Source organism: Adiantum capillus-veneris, chromosome 14 (assembly GCF_014529385.1).
Source record: "Adiantum capillus-veneris isolate H3 chromosome 14, ASM1452938v2, whole genome shotgun sequence".
NCBI lineage: Eukaryota > Viridiplantae > Streptophyta > Polypodiopsida > Polypodiales > Pteridaceae > Adiantum > Adiantum capillus-veneris.
The window spans coordinates 145,397,585-145,416,386 of NC_140944.1; positions in this window are offsets into that span (position 1 = coordinate 145,397,585).

Genomic DNA, 18,802 nt, shown 5'->3' on the forward strand with positions numbered 1-18,802 from the left:
GAGGTCTAGTGCATCTGCTACAACCTACTCATTGATGATTATTTCCATTTCTGGCCTGCCTTGTAGATCTGTTACTTTGGCCACTCCATCTTCTTTGATGGTTGTCACAAACTCCCATACTCTGTTTATGTCCACCCCTGCCGGTATTGCTTCAAAGTAGTTGTAGAGATCAATCTTCTCCAAGTACCCAGCCATCTTGCTTCTTACGAACTCATTGAGTTCTCGCGGCAGCATTGGTAGCTCGATGACATTGCCTTCAGTGTCTTTGAACACTCCTTGGTAGATCTTTAGGTCGTTGGACTCTAACAGATCTTCTTGTATCCATGTGCTGGTGGGCTTTAGTGTTCCTTCTGGAATGACGAAGGGTTCCACTTCTTCCAGGTAATCCTTGATGGTCATTCTTTTCTTCTTTGCCGGTGACTTCGCGACTGCCATAGATCCTGTTGCACTCAGTAGTCCGAAGTTAGCGTTTTTTCCATATTAGCTGCAAAACTGAGTTTTAACTATCCAAATGACTTGAAAATTGAAAATAAAGCTTAAAAGGAACTTGTGAAGCTGTGCATGTGCTCACGGTGCAAATCTGGCCAAAATTTTTCATTTAGACATCCTACGCGTAGGATGTCTTTTTCATCAAAATTAGTTGATACTTGACATGCTGGTAGTGCATGGCTCATGGAACATGGCTACATGCCTGGATTTGGATTTGGATATCAAAAGTGGGTTTTTGGGCTGATTCAGGCTTTAGGTCACAAATTGGGTAGAAAGTCCATCATAGATAGCAATTGAGGTCCAAATGGGTTGAAAATTGGTATATGGGCTCATTGCACCATGGTCTTGGCTCCCATGATTTCAGTCTTTGCACAGAAGGCCTACAGTATGCTGGAGACATCCTACACGTAGGATGTCTATTTCATCAAAATGACATGAAATTTGTTTTGTGGGTAGTCCTTAGCTTATGGAACATGGCCATGCTCTTGGATTTGGATTTGGACAAGGATTGATGCTTGTAAGAGCTTGTGTGGTGTTTTTGGGCTCCAAAAGTGTATCTTGGAGGTGTTGGGGGTCAAAAATTATTAGAATGGCTTCAAAATTGATATATGAGCTCTGATGATGAGGAGATTGGATATGGAATGAACAAACATCCTCTACAGGCCAAAAAAGTCAAATAGACATCCTACGCGTAGGATGTCTACTTCACCAATTTTTGCTTCTGACCACACAGATTGGTTGTTAATGTGTTGGTGAATATGTTGTGCAAGTTTCATGTGATTTGAACAAGATTTGGTAGGTCTATGGCCCATTATTGCCTCTATGCCCGAACTTTGCATTTTTTTATGCATATGAGGTCAATTTTGGTCCAAATGTGATGAGACTTGGTGGATAGCATGTGAAGGTCATTCAGAAAATGTGTATGATGAAAAATGTTGGAGTTTGTGCCCGAAAGTGTTCTTGAGACATCTTACGCGTAGGATGTCTCCTGATGATTTCTTCATGGATGGTGCTCCTAGTGCCTGCCCTTGGTCCCCCAAAGTCCCTTTTAAGCCTAATTTCAACAAAAAAGTCAAATGGATAGAGAATAACTCCCTGTGTGGACTTCAGAGCCTCCGAGTCGTTTTCTGGCTTTTGGAGTGCTTTTTGGCAAAGAAATTTCTTGAGGTTGGTCTCCATAGTTGCCTGACCCCTTGGAGATCCTTGCCTTATGGTTTTTGTCGACTTTGGCTTCACCGGAGCTTCATTTGGCAATTTGTCGCTCTAGAAGCAACCGTGGTTGCATTTACATACCTTCGATGATTTATGGTGGTCTACCACCATAGGACTTGGTTGTTGATGGTCTAGGAAAGTTGCTCGTGAAGTTTGGTAGCAAACAGCCTTGCGGTTTGGCCGCAAGAGCAATTTAACGCTTTGTGTGTTTGATGCCGTTTTTGAAGTTTTAGTGCCGCCTCGGGTCACTTTTTGGTCATGCGGGTCATATAGACTTGTAGAGCATGTCGAGATGCTCCTACCCATGAATTTTGGTGGCATTTGGTCGCCGTTTCGCCTATTTCCCATTTGGTGGCCTCTTGCAGTTTTCTAGAAACTAGGGTTTTTCCCGATGGTTTTCTACTACCTTTGGACATCTAGGATTGGTCTCCTAGGCTAGGGTAAGTTGTCGATGAAGTCTTGTTGCTTTTGGGTTAGCCATTAGGCCGCCGCCTCTACTTGTAGGTCTCTACCGCCCGCTTTGTGTGTGACCCCTACGCTAGTTTTCGCGACAAAACGACAAACATGCGCGAAAAGCTCAAGGTGGTGAGCCTACCTCTCATGTCTGGAGCTCGTCGGGTAGTCGTGCGCGTCGTAGAAGCTGCTAGAAGGTCGGTTCGCTCTAGGTGGCAGAAGCTCTCTCCACACGGTCAATAGTGAGAATGAGCTAAAAATGAGGTGAAAATTTCTTATAATGGAAATCCCCGAACCACTTTTCATGAAATTTGACATGTGCTCCTATCTTCTTGCGAGATGCGGTTTAGGCTCAAAAATTTCTTGATTTGGACTCCATTTGCTCTGTTGACCAGAAATTTGGCATTTCGGTCAAAACCTGGCCAAAACACGCTTTCCGCTCCAGTCTCATAATTGCACCCCTATTGTACCATAGGTTGTCCTATAGTCACTGATCATCCCCATTCTTTTTTTCATTACGACCGTTTTTCACTTGCTTTTTGTATTTTTGAAGTTTTTCTGTCGAAAATTAGCAAAATTAAAAGGAAAATTTCAAATCACACCCAAAAAATCTCCAAAAATCATAATAAATCACAAACATCACCGCAAAACATTATATACACTCACATGCAATTTTTATGCCCAGTATTTTACCCGAAAAATGTCTATTTCTACTTATATACACACACCTAGGGGCTTGATTTGGCGTTTGGTCCCATATACCTATAGATACATGCTGTATAAGGGCATAACTACTTGGGTTACTACAAAAAAAATTGCAATCAAACAACAACCCTTAAAATACTCAAAATTCATGCCCTTTTTTGCTCTTTCTGCTATTGGTTCCGCATTTGAGAATGCCTCCCCCCCTCCTAGTCGGAGTCCTCTCGGACGACAAGTTATCGCCTCAGAGTATGTGTCGTGCATAGGTTGAAAAAGTTGTGCTAATGCTTGGCCGATTAATGTGGCCCTATTTTATGCATACTCGGTCAATGCATGGAAAAATTAATGTTGTGCAAGAGAAGGGAATAAGCAAGATGCTTATTGGCATTCGCCGTCGAGGTTTCCTGTTTTCTTTGCAAGTAACAGCTGTAACTCTACTGCTCTCTGTTTAATTGTCTTTTTTGCAAAAGGCAATTGCTTTGCCGAAACTGTTGATAGAGCCGTAGTTGTTTCTAGGTCAAGGATTGACTTGGCCGGAATGGCTATGGGCCGTAGTGCCTTTGCTTTCCATTCGTATTTTGCTTCTGCCGGTTTTTGTAGATGTTTTGGGACTTCCTTGGTTGCCACTGTTTTGTTGTTGATTGGCATCCACATAAGTCGGTTTTCCTTTTTTAAATGCAGCTTTCTGCCTTCCGTTGTTGCTTGTACTGAAGGGAGTTCCTTTTGCTTTTGTTTTGGTATCCAAATGTTAGTGACATTTTGGTTATGGCTAAGCATTTTCTTTGGGATCAATGTCTGTTCTATGCCCTTGGTTTTTGGTTGAACCATCTGCTTCATTGGAATTCTTTTGTTGCATTGTTGTTGGTCTGCCATGGCAGTTCTATCCTTCCGCATCCATACTTGTTTCCCTTGTTTTAGTAACCTAGTTCTTTGCATTGCGGCCGGTGACTTCGTATGTCTCTAATTAGCATGGTTGGCCTTGACCTGATTGTTGGTCTCGGGTATCATGTTGTTCTTTGGTGGCATTTTTGCTTTTGGATCTTTTTTCAGTGATTGCATGGCTTGCAGCTGATTATTTTGGCATTGCTGAGCAAAGGCTATCACCTGTTGTTCATGTGCATGCTGAATTTTGACTGCCTTTGCATTCCAATCTATCTGCACATTGTACTCTTTTTGCCACGGTTGTCCCAACATCATTGGGTGTTGTGTGCTTTCATCCTCCACCACATAGAATTTGTGTGGGTAAATATATTGATGTATTTGTACATGCAATATAGTCCATCCCAATGTTTTCAACGGGTGTGATGTGCTACTTTCCAGCACTTGAGGAGTAGGATGAAGTGGACCTGTGAGTTTGAGTTGTTGGTATAATCCGTAAGAGATCAAATTTGCTTGAGCTCTAGAATCAAGCAATGCTATTGATTTAACTTGATTGCTGCCCACTTTGACTGCAATTATTGGCTCCGCTGTGTCTTCATCCAACTTCGTCATTCGAATGGCATTGATTCGCAATGGTGCTCCACTTTGTTGTTGTTGTCGCAGAAGTCTTATTTTTGCTATGCGTTCCTTTGCTTCTGATTGAGCTTCCTCTCGTACTCTCTGTTTTTCTTTCATTCTTTGTTTTCCTTGATGAATTTGTTGGTGCATCTCCTGTGTGAGTGGTAGATGGTATTTCTTCATCCGACATCCACTAATCTAGTTCGGCATTTCTTCACCTGCTAATGTAGCAAGCTTGATAGCTCCACTTTGTGATAGATCACTAATCACAAAGGGTCCCATCCCTCGCTTTTTAATTTTCTTGACATGTTGCTTCAAAGTATAAACAAGTACGTAATCACCTGTTTTGAACTATTTAGTGCGCACATGTTTGTCAAAAAACTCTTTTTGTCTTCTCTTTTTAGCATAGATTGAAGCTACAGCTCTCAAGCGGAGTTCATCTAGCTTTTCAAGATCATCTATTCTTGAAGAGAGCTCATGTCCTTTCCATTCTAAGCGTTTTGCTACTCGTAGAGTTGGAATTAAAAACTCTATGGATAGTATAGCATTTAGGCCAAACACCATGTTGTACGGTGTTGTTCCTATCGATGTTTTGTAAGCTACCCTGTATGCCCATAGTGTTGAGTGTAGCTGTTGATCCCAATCTGTTCTTGATTCTGACACTATTTTAGTGAGAACCGTGCATAGTGTTTTATTTGTGGCCTCAGCTTGTCCATTTGCCTGTGGATGGTATGGAGCAGATTTCCTATGTATGACCATGAATTCCTCTAGAAGATATTCAATGACTTCATTGAAAAAATGTGTCCCACGATCACTGACAATTTCTATTGGTAACCCGTAACGTACAAAAACATTCTCATACAAAAATTGTGCAGTAATGCGTGCATCAGCTTTTTGTGTCACCTTGGCTTCGACCCATTTTGTGAGATAGTCCGTAGCCACAATGATATATTGGGTATGGGTGCGATATTGGGTGAGATAGGTCCCACAAAATCAATGCCCCATTTTGCAAATGCTCTTGCTCCCATCATTGGCCGTAATGGAATCTCATCTCTTTTTATTGGCACCTTGGTGCGATGACATGCATCACAACGCTTTACAAACTCTTCAGCATCCATGTGCAATGCAGGCCACCAAATTCCTGCGGTTAAGTCAATTTTTGCCATCTTATCGCCCGAAAAATGGCCTCCATGTTGGGGTATAAAGCCCAATGTGGTCGCCCAGGTAAGTGGGCGGGCCGCCAGGTATGTACACATATTCTTTTGTAAAAACCTAATAAGAACTCACTATGCTCTACACATTACAGTAGAGCGAGTTCACCATATCGTCGTGCTCTTCTTCTCACACTCTCTCTCGCGTTGCACTTCCGCTCGTAGTCCTTCAATTGGTATCAGAGCTCAGATCGAGGCTCGGGGCAGCACTGCAGGAGGCTAGAGTCACCAACTCAGATTGGAGTGAAATTCGACAGGCGAAGACACGGCCCCAAATCTCGTGGGCCAGCCCAAAGGACTCGGTGTTGTCAAAATTTCATCTGAGGTCATCTCGGCCACCGTTCAGCTTCGACAAAGGTCTGCGCATGCCGTTTTCGACTACATGGTCTCAGCGGGTGCAAATCCGACTCTGCAAATTTGGGGTTTTCGGCCTACAACTGCAGGTGCTGAGGATATCGACACTCCCAGAGTGTTGATTTGTGGTTGTCTACACATCGAAGGACGGCTCATAGTTCTTGGAGGCGTGTCACATATGACACGGGCGCATCTACACACAGACTATAGGCGACATCCACTAGTTCATCAGGTAGCTTGTGTTTGCTGCTTGATATTCCAGATTTCATCCTGACATTGCAGGTACTTCCACATGGGATGTATTGTCAGAGATGATGTATGTCTGTTGAGGGTTTGCTGGCTGTGAGTCACGCAGCAAACAACCGCTGCAGCAGTTACAACATACAGTGGGAAATTTGTGGATGTATGACTTTGTGGGAAGTCTGTGTACTGTCAGATTTACTGCAGCCTTTGTTGAGGGTCGAGTGAGATTTTATTGAGCTGGGGGATTCTCGAATGTTGAGATCCTTTCGGTGATACAGATCTTGGAGCAATCCCTCGAGCACCCTTAGATAGACAGCTAGGATGTATTGACTGTGAGTTAGATAGTTGGGATTGCATCTTTGCTTTACTGCCGTTGAGGCATTGTCGCAGTTAATGCTTACAGGACAGTGACAGGACAGTCAGAGACAGTACAGGTGCAGGACAGGTTTACCGACAACTTACAGTGTTAGAGAGACAGTGGTTTTTTGAGCTGTTTTTTGGTTTGTTTTTAGTACACCAGAGCCATTTTACAAAGGAGACTCTACCAAAATTCTGGAGAATCTGAAGCTTTCTTGGTTCATTTGACAGGTTGATATTGGTTCAGAGGTCAGTTTACAGGGTAAACTCTTCCGAATTTTTCCCAGAAAAGTAAACTACTGTGAAGCGTGGCTATGGCTGGATCACAAGACACTGCTCTTTACAATATCAAGAAGCTGGATGGAACCAATTTCCCATTGTGGAAGCAGCAGATTTGGCACGTGTTGGTACAAAAGAAGCAGATAAAACCTATAAAGCTCAAGGGGATAAAACCAGAAGATATGGACGAAGATGAATGGAGCGAAATGGATGAATTGGCACTTTCTACCATTATGTTGACTTTGGCAGAAAGCGTTTACTTCAATGTAGCAGACGAGATGTCGGCTTATCAAGCATGGTTAAAGCTGACTGATCTTTATGAGAAGCAGAGTGCAGCTCCATAGGTATACTGGCTTAAGAAGCTTGTTGACTTGAAGATGAAAGAAGGGACACCTATGTCCAATCATCTGAATGAATTCAACACCATCTACATTCAGTTGTCAGCTCAAGGTGTCAAGTTTGATGAACCTGTTAGAGCTATGTTCCTGTTGATCACATTGCCGGAAAGTTGGGACACTTTTCGCACAGCTTTGAGTAATTCTGCACCTCCAGATGGTTTGAACATAGCAGGTGTAGAAGGAAGACTGCTTACTAAAGAAACCAATAGAAAGACAATGGACAAAGGCAAAGGAACAGCCTTAGTTGTCAGGGGAAGGACCAAAGAAAAGTACAAAGGTGGAAAGAGGAATCAGTCTCGTAGCAAGTCCCGCAGTGCTAAAGGCAAGAGTGACATAGAATGCTACCATTGTGGCAAGAAGGGTCACATGAAAAGAGACTACAGAGAATGGAAAGCAGAAAAAGGCAAAGAGAAAGCTGAAGACCATGGTGAGAAGAACAAGTCCTCAGTGAAGATTCAAGAAATAAATGTGACAAACACTGTTGCAGAGGATGACAGTCTAGTGTCAGGAGACATCTACTTCTTGAAGAATACAATGGACTCAGCTCTTCTTACAGCATCTGATGGAAATGCACTGAGTGACTGGATTATAGACTCAGCAGCATCACTTCATGTGTCTCCAAACAAGGAGTGGTTTACTTCTTATGTGACCACTAAAGATCATGTTCGGCTAGGCAATGGGCAGACATGTGAGATCTTAGGTGTTGGAGATGTTCAATTGAAGTTTCAGAATGGCTCTTCTTTCACGCTGAAGAATGTGAGACATGTTCCCGCAATTACAAAGAGCTTGATCAGCACAGGTTTACTTGATGATGCTGGCTACGTCACCACTTTTGGACAAAACATGTGGAAGATATCCAAGGGTTCTATGACAGTAGCACATGGAGTAAAGTCTGGAGGACTTTACATTATTTATGTATCAAATGTCTCTAAAAATGTAATCAATGTAACCGAGTAGCCGAACGTTTCTTTGTGGCATAGCCGGTTAGGACATATGTCCAAGAAGGGAATGGAAATCTTGTCTCGTTCTGGTTATTTGCCTGGCTTTTCATTTAATGATTTTGAATTCTGTGAACATTGTCTGTATGGTAAGCAAACAAAGCAGCCACATAAGCACAGAAGCAGTAGAAGAGATACACAGTTGGCACTTGTTCATAATGATTTGTGTGGACCTATGCCTAACCTATCTCTAGGGGGAGCTTCTTACTTTATGACATTTATAGATGATTACTCGAGGAAAGTATGGGTTTACTTTCTCAAGCACAAGGATGAAGCGTTTAGTGTTTTCAAAACGTTTGTGACACTTGTGGAGAATCAGAGTGGCAAGAAGCTTAAATTCTTACGCACTGACAATGGTGGAGAGTATGTTTCAAAGGCCTTTCAGGACTTTTGTGAGTCAAAAGGTATAAAACGTGAACTTACTGCTCCTTAAAATCCTCCTCAAAATGGTGTTGCTGAGAGGATGAATAGGACCATACAAGAGAAGGTCATAAGTATGTTGTCTAATGCACAGCTGCCAAATGGGTTTTGGACTGAAGCTGTATCAACAGCTGTTCATCTTGTAAATAGATCTCCTAGCAAGGTTTTGCAGAAGGATTCAGTGCCAGAGATGGTATGGTCAGGCAAAATGCCCTCATACAAGCATCTCAGAGTCTTTGGCTATGAGGCATATACTCACGTTCCAAAGGAATTTAGGAACAAACTTGAGCCAAAGAGTAGAAAGTGCATCTTTCTAGGCTATGGTAATTCTGGTGAGATGGGGTACAGACTTTGGGATCCCGAATCCAGAAAGGTTGTCCGCAGCAATGATGTTCACTTTAATGAATCCAAATATCATTCTAAACCAGAGAGGGTTGAGGAGATTAGAAGAGTTGTCTTCCAAGAAGATGGACCTGCACGTGCAAGACAAAATGTCAGGGCTCAAGAGGAGCAAGGACAGGATAGAGTGGAACCACAGGTTGTGGCTGAGCCTGAGCCACCTATTGTGTGTAGATGTGGACGTGTCACGCGACCTCCTGATAGGTTTGTTCCATCTATGAACTATTTCATGTTGACTGATTGCAATGAGCCTTCATGTTACAAGGAAGCAGTGCAAATGAAGGACTCCGGGAATTGGCAATTGGCCATGCAGTCAGAGATGACAGCTCTGCCTAAAAACAAGACATGGAAGCTAGTTAAATTACCACAGGGCAAAAAGGCTCTACCTTGTAAATGGGTTTACAGGTATAAGATCACCGCTCATGATAGTCAGCCAAAGTACAAAGCAAGGCTTGTTGCCAAGGGCTTTAAGCAAGAACAAGGCATTGACTTTGATGAAGTCTTCTCTCCGGTGGTCAAGATGACTACATTGAGATGCTTTCTTGCATTGGTTGCCATATTAGATTTGGTGTTGCACCAAATGGATGTCAAGACAGCGTTCTTGCATGGTGATTTAGATGTGGAAATTTACATGCAGCAGCCAGAAGGGTTTGTTGAGAAAGGCAAGGAAGATTGGGTATGCCAGTTGTTAAAGAGTCTTTATGGCTTAAAACAATCACCGAGGGCATGGTGCCATAAATTCCACAAGTTTATGCTTTCTCAAGGCTACAAACGTAGTGAGTTCGATCACTGTCTATATACAAAGAAGGCTAAGGATGGTAGTTGGCTGATCCTTATTTTGTATGTGGATGACATGTTGATTGCTGGCAAGCACTTGGAAGAAATTTCAGCTTTGAAGTCAAAGATGGCAAAATTGTTTGACATGAAAGACATGGGTGAGGCAAGTCATATACTTGGTATGCGCATTGAGAGAGACAGATTAAAGAAGTTGATTTGGTTATCTCAAACAGAGTATATTGACAAGGGTTTGCAACGTTTCAATATGGAGAAGGGAAAGGCATTGAGTGTTCCATTGCCACCATATGTGAAACTTAGCAAACAAGATTGCATGTGTCTGAGGAAGAAAAGGCTGAAATGGATAAGATTCCATATGCGTCTGCAGTGGGTAGTTTGATGTATGCAATGATTGCTACTCGCCCAGACATTGCATTTGCAGTGGGAGTAGTAAGTCGATACATGTCAAACCCAGGCAAGAAACATTGGGAGGCAGTAAAAGGAATATTGAGATACCTGAAAGCTACAAAGAGTATGCGTATATGCTATGGGAGTCAGGAGCTAAGTGTAAAGGGTTTTACAGACTCAGGTTATGCAGGTGACTTAGACAACCGAAGGTCTACGTCAAGGTATGTTTTTACATTGGCTGGTGGAGCAGTATCATGGCGTTCTAGATTACAAGATTGTGTTACTCAGTCTACTACAGAGGGTGAATATGTTGCAGCATCAGAGGCATGCAAAGAATCAATTTGGCTTAATCGACTAGTAACAGATTTGGGAATCAAAGAAGAGATGCTTGTGTTATATTGTGATAGTCAAAGTGCTATACAATTGGCTCGCAATCCAGTTTATCACTCAAAGACAAAGCATGTGGATGTGAAGTATCATTTCATCAGGGAAATGCTCGAGGATAAGCAACTTCAGCTTGTCAAAGTTCACACCACAGAAAATCGTGCTGATCTACTTACAAAAGGACTTCCCTCAGAGAGCTTTGCGCATTTTCGCAAGCAGTTAGGTGTAGGGTAGTACATCACTTCTCTACATCTCTTGTATATTAGCTTGTATAGTAGCTTCTCTCACACTTAAAGTACCACATTGGACTTTAAGTGGGAGGTTGTTGGGGTATAAGGCCCAATGTGGTCGCCCAGGTAAGTGGGCGGGCCGCCAGGTATGTACACATATTCTTTTGGAAAAACCTAATAAGAACTCACTATGCTCTACACATTACAGTAGAGCGAGTTCACCATATCGTCGTGCTCTTCTTCTCGCACTCTCTCTCGCATCACACTTCCGCTCGTACTCCTTCACTCCACTTATTCCGCTATGTGCATTTTCTAGAATCAGCAGGTATTCGCTTTCACTTGCACAGATTCTAAGTTGATTGTCCTTTCCTCGCTTATAGAGTTGGTTCCCTATTAATTGAAAGTCACGAGCTTCCAGCTCTATAGATTTTTTCCGTGCTCTTGTGATGTTCTCAGGAAACGTCCTGGTGGTCAAGAAATCAATGATATATTGACTCCATGCAGGTGCAATGTTTACCTCAAACAATGTCGCGTGATCCACTGGTCGTTTGGCACTACATATAGTACAATTGGTAACATAAGAATGTGAGTTCGCATACATAGTTGGCCAATAAACCCCTAACTGTTTCAGTCTCTGGTGTGTTTTCACTGTTGAACAATGAAATGCACAATCCTGAACATGTGCTTCTTCAAGGTAGCACTCGAATTCTTCCGGATTTATACATAATCGTAGAATTTGGTCTGATCCAAGATGATACAGCCGTCCTGCTATCAACTGGAAGTTTTTTGTTTGTCGAATTGTTTGTTGTCTGGATCTGTATTCCGTGTTATCAGACCCACTTCCAAAGGAAAGAATGCTAACGATTCCTTGAGACCATTTGGGTACCATTTCAATATTGAAAAGATAAGCATCTGGTATGTCATCATCTACTCTTTCAGGAGCTTCCCCGTTGTGTATCCTTGAAAGATGATCCGCTCGTAGATGGGTTTTACCCTTTTTGACCACCACTGTGAAGTCAAATTCTAGCAATATAATAAACCAGCGTACGATTCTCCCTATATTGCATGGTTTATTTACCAGATACAAAAGAGCTTGATGATCTGTAAAGAACACAAATTTGTTTGCAAGCAAATAATGCCGAAATTTCTTTACAGCATAAATCATTCCTAACCCTTATCGTTCGGTGGTTGTGTAGTTTTTTTCCGCACTGTTTAACTGTCGGCTTGCATAACAGACTGGAAAATCCATTGTTCCATCTCCAGGTTGAGCAAGAATACTTCCAATGGCATATGCAGAAGCATCAATGTGAACATGGAATATCTTTTCCCAATCTGGTGCCTTAAGTACAGGTGCTGATATCAGGTTTTCCTTCAGCTTTTCGAATGAAGTTTCACACTCCTCGGTCCAATCAAAATGGACTATCAAACGATACAGAGGTTGTGCGATAGCATACATGTATATGAATCTTCGATAATATCCACAGTGTCCCATGAAGGATTGCACTTGTTTCGCATTAGTAGGCCTAGGTAGGTCTACAATGACTTTGACTTTGTCTAGGTCAGTGGTTATGCCATTTCTTGAGACAATGTGTCCTAAGATGCGGCCTTGCTTAACCATGAATACACACTTTTCCGGGTTAAGACAAATTCGATATGTCCTGCATTTTTCAAAGACCTTTTGCAAATGGTCAATATGCTCCTCTCGTAGAAGAGAGTGCACACAAAGATCATCCATGTAAATTTCTAATAATATTCTTAGGTATTTTTTGAACGCATGCATCATTAACCTTTGGAAGGTAGCTGGGGCATTAGTTAAGCCAAACGGCATAACTCGATACGCATAAATTCCCCATTCTGTGGCAAACGTTGTTTTGTGTTGATCCTCCCTTGCTATGGTCAGTTGGTTGTATCCTGAAAACCCATCCAGAAAGGAATAAGCCCGTTTCCCGGCCACCCGCTCGAGTATATGTTCTGTGATTGGCAAGGGATAATTATCCCTTATGGTGGTTGCATTTACCTTTTTGAGGTTTACACACACTCGCAGTTTTCCATTCTTTTTGGGAACTACCACAATGGGTGACACCCAATCTGTATGTTCGATTTCATAGATGAATTCAGCTTCCATCAGTTTATCAATCTCTTCTTTGATTCGTTTAGCAAATGTGTCATTATAAGTATAAGGACGTTGTTTGCTAGGTTTTGCATCCGATTTCAAAGGAATTGTATGTTGGCATATCGATGGATCAACTCCCTTGAGGTCTTTATACGACCATGCAAACACATCTTTATACTTCTTGAGAAGTTGTGTTAGCCGTTCTTCTTCTTCAGGCTCTAAATCGTTGGCTATATAGACCGGCTTAGGCTTTTCACCTAGTTCTGCAAGGTCTATCCTTTTTGCATTTTCTGGCCCATCGTAAGATTCTTGGTTGGTTCTTTCCCTGACTGGTGGTGTCATGATGATTTTTCTGTCCTGGATAGTAAATTTCCGATAGTGTGATGGTACATTCATGTTTTTCTTTTCTGACTCCCCTTTACCATCACTATCTTCTTCAGTAGTCCATATCTCTCTTAAAGACCGTTTCAGTTCTTGGTATTTCTGTTTACGCTCCAGTTTGGTCCACTCTTGGTCTTTTGTTGTTTCTTTTTTTTATTTTTGAGATTTTTGTGATTTTGTTTCTGTTTTAGCTTTTCGTACCTGTTTTATTTCCTCTCGCGTTATTTTCCTTCGATCTTTTGAGAATCTTCCTGATATTTGATCTTTCACACAATCCTCTGCTTTTACAAGCATCAAATGGTGAGTTTTACCTTTTATCCTGGGTATCAGGTTCTCTCTCGCTTTGTTTCCTGTTCGTTTCCTCCTATAGCGTTCCTGGCGTCTAGGGTGTTGATTAGCAAAATCATAAAACTTGATATTCTTGGTTTCCCTTCCACGCTCACTTGAGGTGTCTGAACACTCATTATCTGCATCATCATTTACTTCTAGATGTTCAGAGGAGTTATAAAACTCTTTTTGTTCTGGTGGTTCTACCGTCTCATCTTCTCCTGGTATAATGTTCACCATGTAATAGGGTAGCACATCATAGCCATCCTTATCGCGAAATTTTGTTGTTGGACTATCTGTAATGGTACAAACATCCAATGTTGCTAGTATGTATTCCCATTCTAGAGGTTCCAAGGCATCTTCAGGGAAAGGTTCCGGAATATACTCCTTGTCTTCTATCGCTCTTTCTAAGATGTCCTCTCTTCTTAGGCTTCCACAATGTGAAGCTCCGCACATCCATAGCTCTTTTTGTTGCCCTAACCATGCCGGGATTTCTGATCCTTCTACTGTAGCTGAATCAAACTCTTCCACAGGTGTTTGGTTCACATCTTTGTAACTATGGTCTTTCAGGTGTATTTTAGTTGTTGTCTCGCCATGTCTGAGGTAATATGTGGTCGTAACCCCAATCTTGGACCATTTTCAATTGTCGCATGAATGGTCGTCCCAAGATGATCTCATAATTGTTCTTTTTGTCGAAATCGACTATTGCAAATGTATGCTCATACTCAATTCCGCACGAGGTGACAATCACTTTCTCTAAGAATCCTAGAGGCTTCTCCATGAACCCATCTGCCAATTGCAGTTTCATTCTGATAGCCCACAAAGCTGGTTTTTCCCATTTTTTTCAGATTTCCTTGGTGGCAATAGCAACTCCTGCTCCACTGTCAAGAATAGCTTTGGAAACTACTCCTTGTAATTCTACTGGTAGCGTGGTGTTTCCATCTTCTCCCTCGCAATACTCTCCAAGCGTGGTGTTTCCATCTTCTCCCTCGCAATACTCTCCAACCTTGTTTAATGGTACTGGCCTAGTGTTTAGTTGAGGCCTTTGAGATGGGATTGATCTCACTTCCAACTTGGCTTCATACTCTCCTAGGTAAGAGGGTAAAGTTCTCAGCAAGTCTGGTTGGCTGTGCCCCGAACTAATTGATCCTTGGTCTCCCCCTTGTGAATGTATCTCAAAGTTTATTTGTGATCTCGCCTCAAATTCTTCAATAGGAGGTAAGGTTACATTCTGCTCTTTTCTCGTGCTATTCATGTGGTTACTCATCCTATTCGCCTCGTTGGTCTCACGGATTTGCTTCCACAGATCGTCTAGACCGTTACAGTCCTTACCCATTTCTGCCAATATTTTAGGCTGGAACCCGTCACTTGCCTCTTCTATGGTATGTGGCACTATGATAGGCTCTCCTCTGGACTCATAGGCATTAGTGAGTCTTTATTTTGTTTCTACATGTTTCTCTAAAGTTGGTTGGATAGGGATTGGAGCTGATGCCTCATGCCAATTTGCAGGTTTACCTAGCGGGTCTTCCATCAATGATTGAGTTGTTTCGATCATCTTTTTACCCATTTTCAACCTTTGTTTTTCTATTTCTGCATATGGATAAGTCATCCACCTTTGCTTCTGGGTTTGGTTCTTTTTGAGTCTAGCTTCATAAGCCTTTAGAAGTGCATCCAACTACTCATTTACCTTGTCAGCCAGTACAGATCCTCCTGATTCTGCACTTTTGGGCTCTGCTATTTCCTTGGGTGCTATGGTTGATGTGGTGTGTGAACTTAAGCTAGCCCCTCTAACCGCTCTAATCTATCCTTTGTATGTTTCAACTCCTCGGATAGAGTTGTTTGCTCTCGTTCCTTCCTGGCTTTCATACGCGCCTTTCTAGCTTTCCAAGTGCTTCTCTGATCTTTCGTTTCGGAGCTTTGGGCATTGGTTTTTGGCTCTTCAACTATGGGTTGGTTAGTCATTCTTTGACCTTGGGCTCGTGTTACTGCCTGAATAGGTATGATTGTTTCATTTTCCGACCCTCCACTGGAAGGTACTGTTTCTAGCATGTTCAAGGTGATTTTTGCTCCTTTGCTCGGGTTTTTAGGGCAATCCGGAATCAAATGAGTAACTCCACACTCAGTGCAATATGCGTTGACTCTAATGATTTCATCATGAGGACAGTCTCTCAGCCAATGGTCTCCACCACACTTGTAGCAGGGTCCCTTGGGTTGTTGAGGTGCTCCTTGAGCTCCTCTTTGTTGGTAAGCATGTCTCTGTCCGCCCATGCCCCCATTGGCTATGAACAACAATGTTCGTTCATCTAAACTATATCTCCCTTCTCCTGCTGCCTTTGCAGCAGTTGGTGGTCCTGTATTTCCTATCATGCTCCATGGTTCTGGTGTCGAGGGTTCTTCCGGTGGATAATAGACAGGGTTTGTCGCATATCCATTGGGATCTTCATAATATGCATGCATAGGCACCAAAGCCTTATCCTGTGATTCGGTTACGGTTGGTGTGTATCTTATACCGACTGGTCGTAATCCTGGTAGGGGTGGTTGTTGCCCCAACACCGGTTGTGGTCTTTCTACACCTACAGGTCCTGGTAAGTTGCTTGCTTGATATCTAGGCATCGGTGGAGCTTGAGGAGAAGGTACCGGAGCTTGGGAAGCATAAGGTCTCTCTTTCACATACCCCTTGTTATAATACCATTCCTCTGTCCCATGGTTTGTCCATTTTTGTTCAATAGCACAGCACTTGGGTTGTTTAGCATGGGGTTTGGCGTACAAGTTAATCTTTTTTAGCACTTCATCTACAAGCTGATCTTGGTTTACAGCCACTTCTCATTTCGGTGCCGTCTTAGAAGACTTGCTTCCACTTTGTTGTGAAGATGAATCGTCATCAAGGTCCTTGAACTCCCCCTCTTTGTAGATCGCACAATTGTCCACAAGATAAAGAGCCTCCTTAGTCAACTCATTCAACGTCGTGCTCCTCTTCATATGTAAGTCTTTCTGGAGATCCGCATTCCTTAGTCCTTGGATGAATATCAGCATGAGTCTGGACTGAGTTGACAGTTCTTCCACAGGACAAAACTTAACATATCTTTTTAGCCTTAGGGCTGCTTTTCGTACAGATTCTCCATCTTTCTGTTTGAATTTATGGATTTGTGAGACTGTATTATGAGCTATCCCCCTTTGTGAGAATTCCTCGATAAATTCATCAAACACTTCCTCCATAGACTCAAAGTCTCTATGATCTCTAGAGTCAAACCAAGTGGCAGCATCATTCTCTAGGGTTAGTCCAAACCCTGCAAATTGGGTAGGGAAGTCTAACACCTCTTCGGCTCTAATTACACGCACAAAGGCTGCTACATGATCTCTTGGGTCTCTGCTTCCTGTGTATTTCTTGTTTACCCATTTTTTCACTTGAGAAGGTCTAATTCTCCGATGGTCTACAAACCTCATCATTGGATCTCCACGTCCTAATCGATATACCTCCTCAGGTCTTCTGTAATAGGTTGGTTCCTCTCCCAATGGTGCTCCTAAGCCATAATTTCTAACGGTTCTCGCTGGAGGTGGTTCATCTCTTCGAACTCGTTCTATGGGTGGTCCTCCAGGCTTTGTTGACCCTTGAGTCTTTGACTTACTCTCTCCTTGATACTTTGAATAGAGGGGTGGTTCTTGCAAATCCCTTAGCCCTCGTGCGGCTTGATAACCCTCTTGGCTTCGGTCTTTTTCCGCTGTTGCACTCTGTCGGAGCCATGCCTGCAATGATGGCTGGTTTGCTGGTGGGTTTTGGTTCTTGAATGCTTGTGGTCAGGTGGAATGTGAGGTAGCGTCATACTCATCAGAAAAGGGATTTGTCGACTTACTTGGGGTGTAGGTGGCTCTTGGCACTTCTTCAGGGGCATATGTTGATGCTCCTGGACCTGTTGCCCTTTCTACCTCCTCTGGGAGAATACGTTGGTATTCTCGCCCGTATCTATCAACAAAAACTATACCCTTCCCCATGGCAGTTTCATAAGAGAATAAGTAAAGAACCTTGTCTTTGCTTAATTCGTTTACGTATGGTTCTTTGCTGCGAAAGTAAGCGACTATACCCTCACTCTCATGCTTGTAGATTCCCACGTTCTCATTATAAGTTGGAACCCTGGTTGTTTTCTTATCATACATAAAAATAGCTCCGGGCCGATCAATGTTTGGTGGCGGTTCTTGAGCTTCTGAAACCATTTTCCCTTTCGCCACCTTATCTCCATATCTATTGTAATCTTCAAGGTTACTGACTATTAGATAGTGGTTCCCCTTTTCGTCTCGGAATCTATCTCCATCATCATAGACTCGGATTATTTCCAATCTCTGAGCTGGCCTCTCTTCGTTACAAATGCACCTGCGTCCTCGATAGTCAGAATAGACTAGGGCTCCCCTTGAGTTTGTTCCCTCTAAGAAGATCACCGTGAGTTTGGAATCATTCAAAGGATTTTAGGAGGTGCTTCCTCCTGGCATCGGTCCGTCATAGGTGAAACCTCCTGGCTGTTGACTACCCATCATGAAGAAATATTTGTCTGACGAAGTGTCAGTATCACTACCTTCCTCAATAATTGGTGCTAGAGGATCTAGCCTTGCCTGAGTTACACTCTCTTCGGTGGAAACTAAGCTACCTTGGTCACCTGCCACCTTCTAGTCTGTAACAATGTATCTTCCTAATCTTAAATTCATCAAACTTATCAATGCAATTTATCACAACTCCAACCACTCACCTGTCAAAGGATCAGTCTCTGCACAACTTCTTGCTTTGTTGCTGAATATACCTGTACACAAGCGTTTAATTTCGGCAATTGAATCAAAGCATTTACCTGCTAGAGGTTATCTTAGTAATGATTGGTATAACTGGAGAGTTAATCTCAACCACTACTGTATTTTATACACTGCATATGTTCTGGATTGGGTCTGCTAATCTGAAATTGTACTTCCCTCAAATGTTGGTCAATTTATACGAAGAAGTCTAAATTCAGTATTTGCTCCGTCAAATGGGCAAACAAGGTCCAAATTCACTTCTGAAAGAAGTTCTAGAATCCTTAAGCCAAATGGAATCTCACTGTCTAAGCTCAGTCAAATTTTCTCTTCAGTCAACCCCAATAGACATCCTACGCGTAGGATGTCTTCTGCTTAGTTTTGCCCGGATTTTTGCACTATG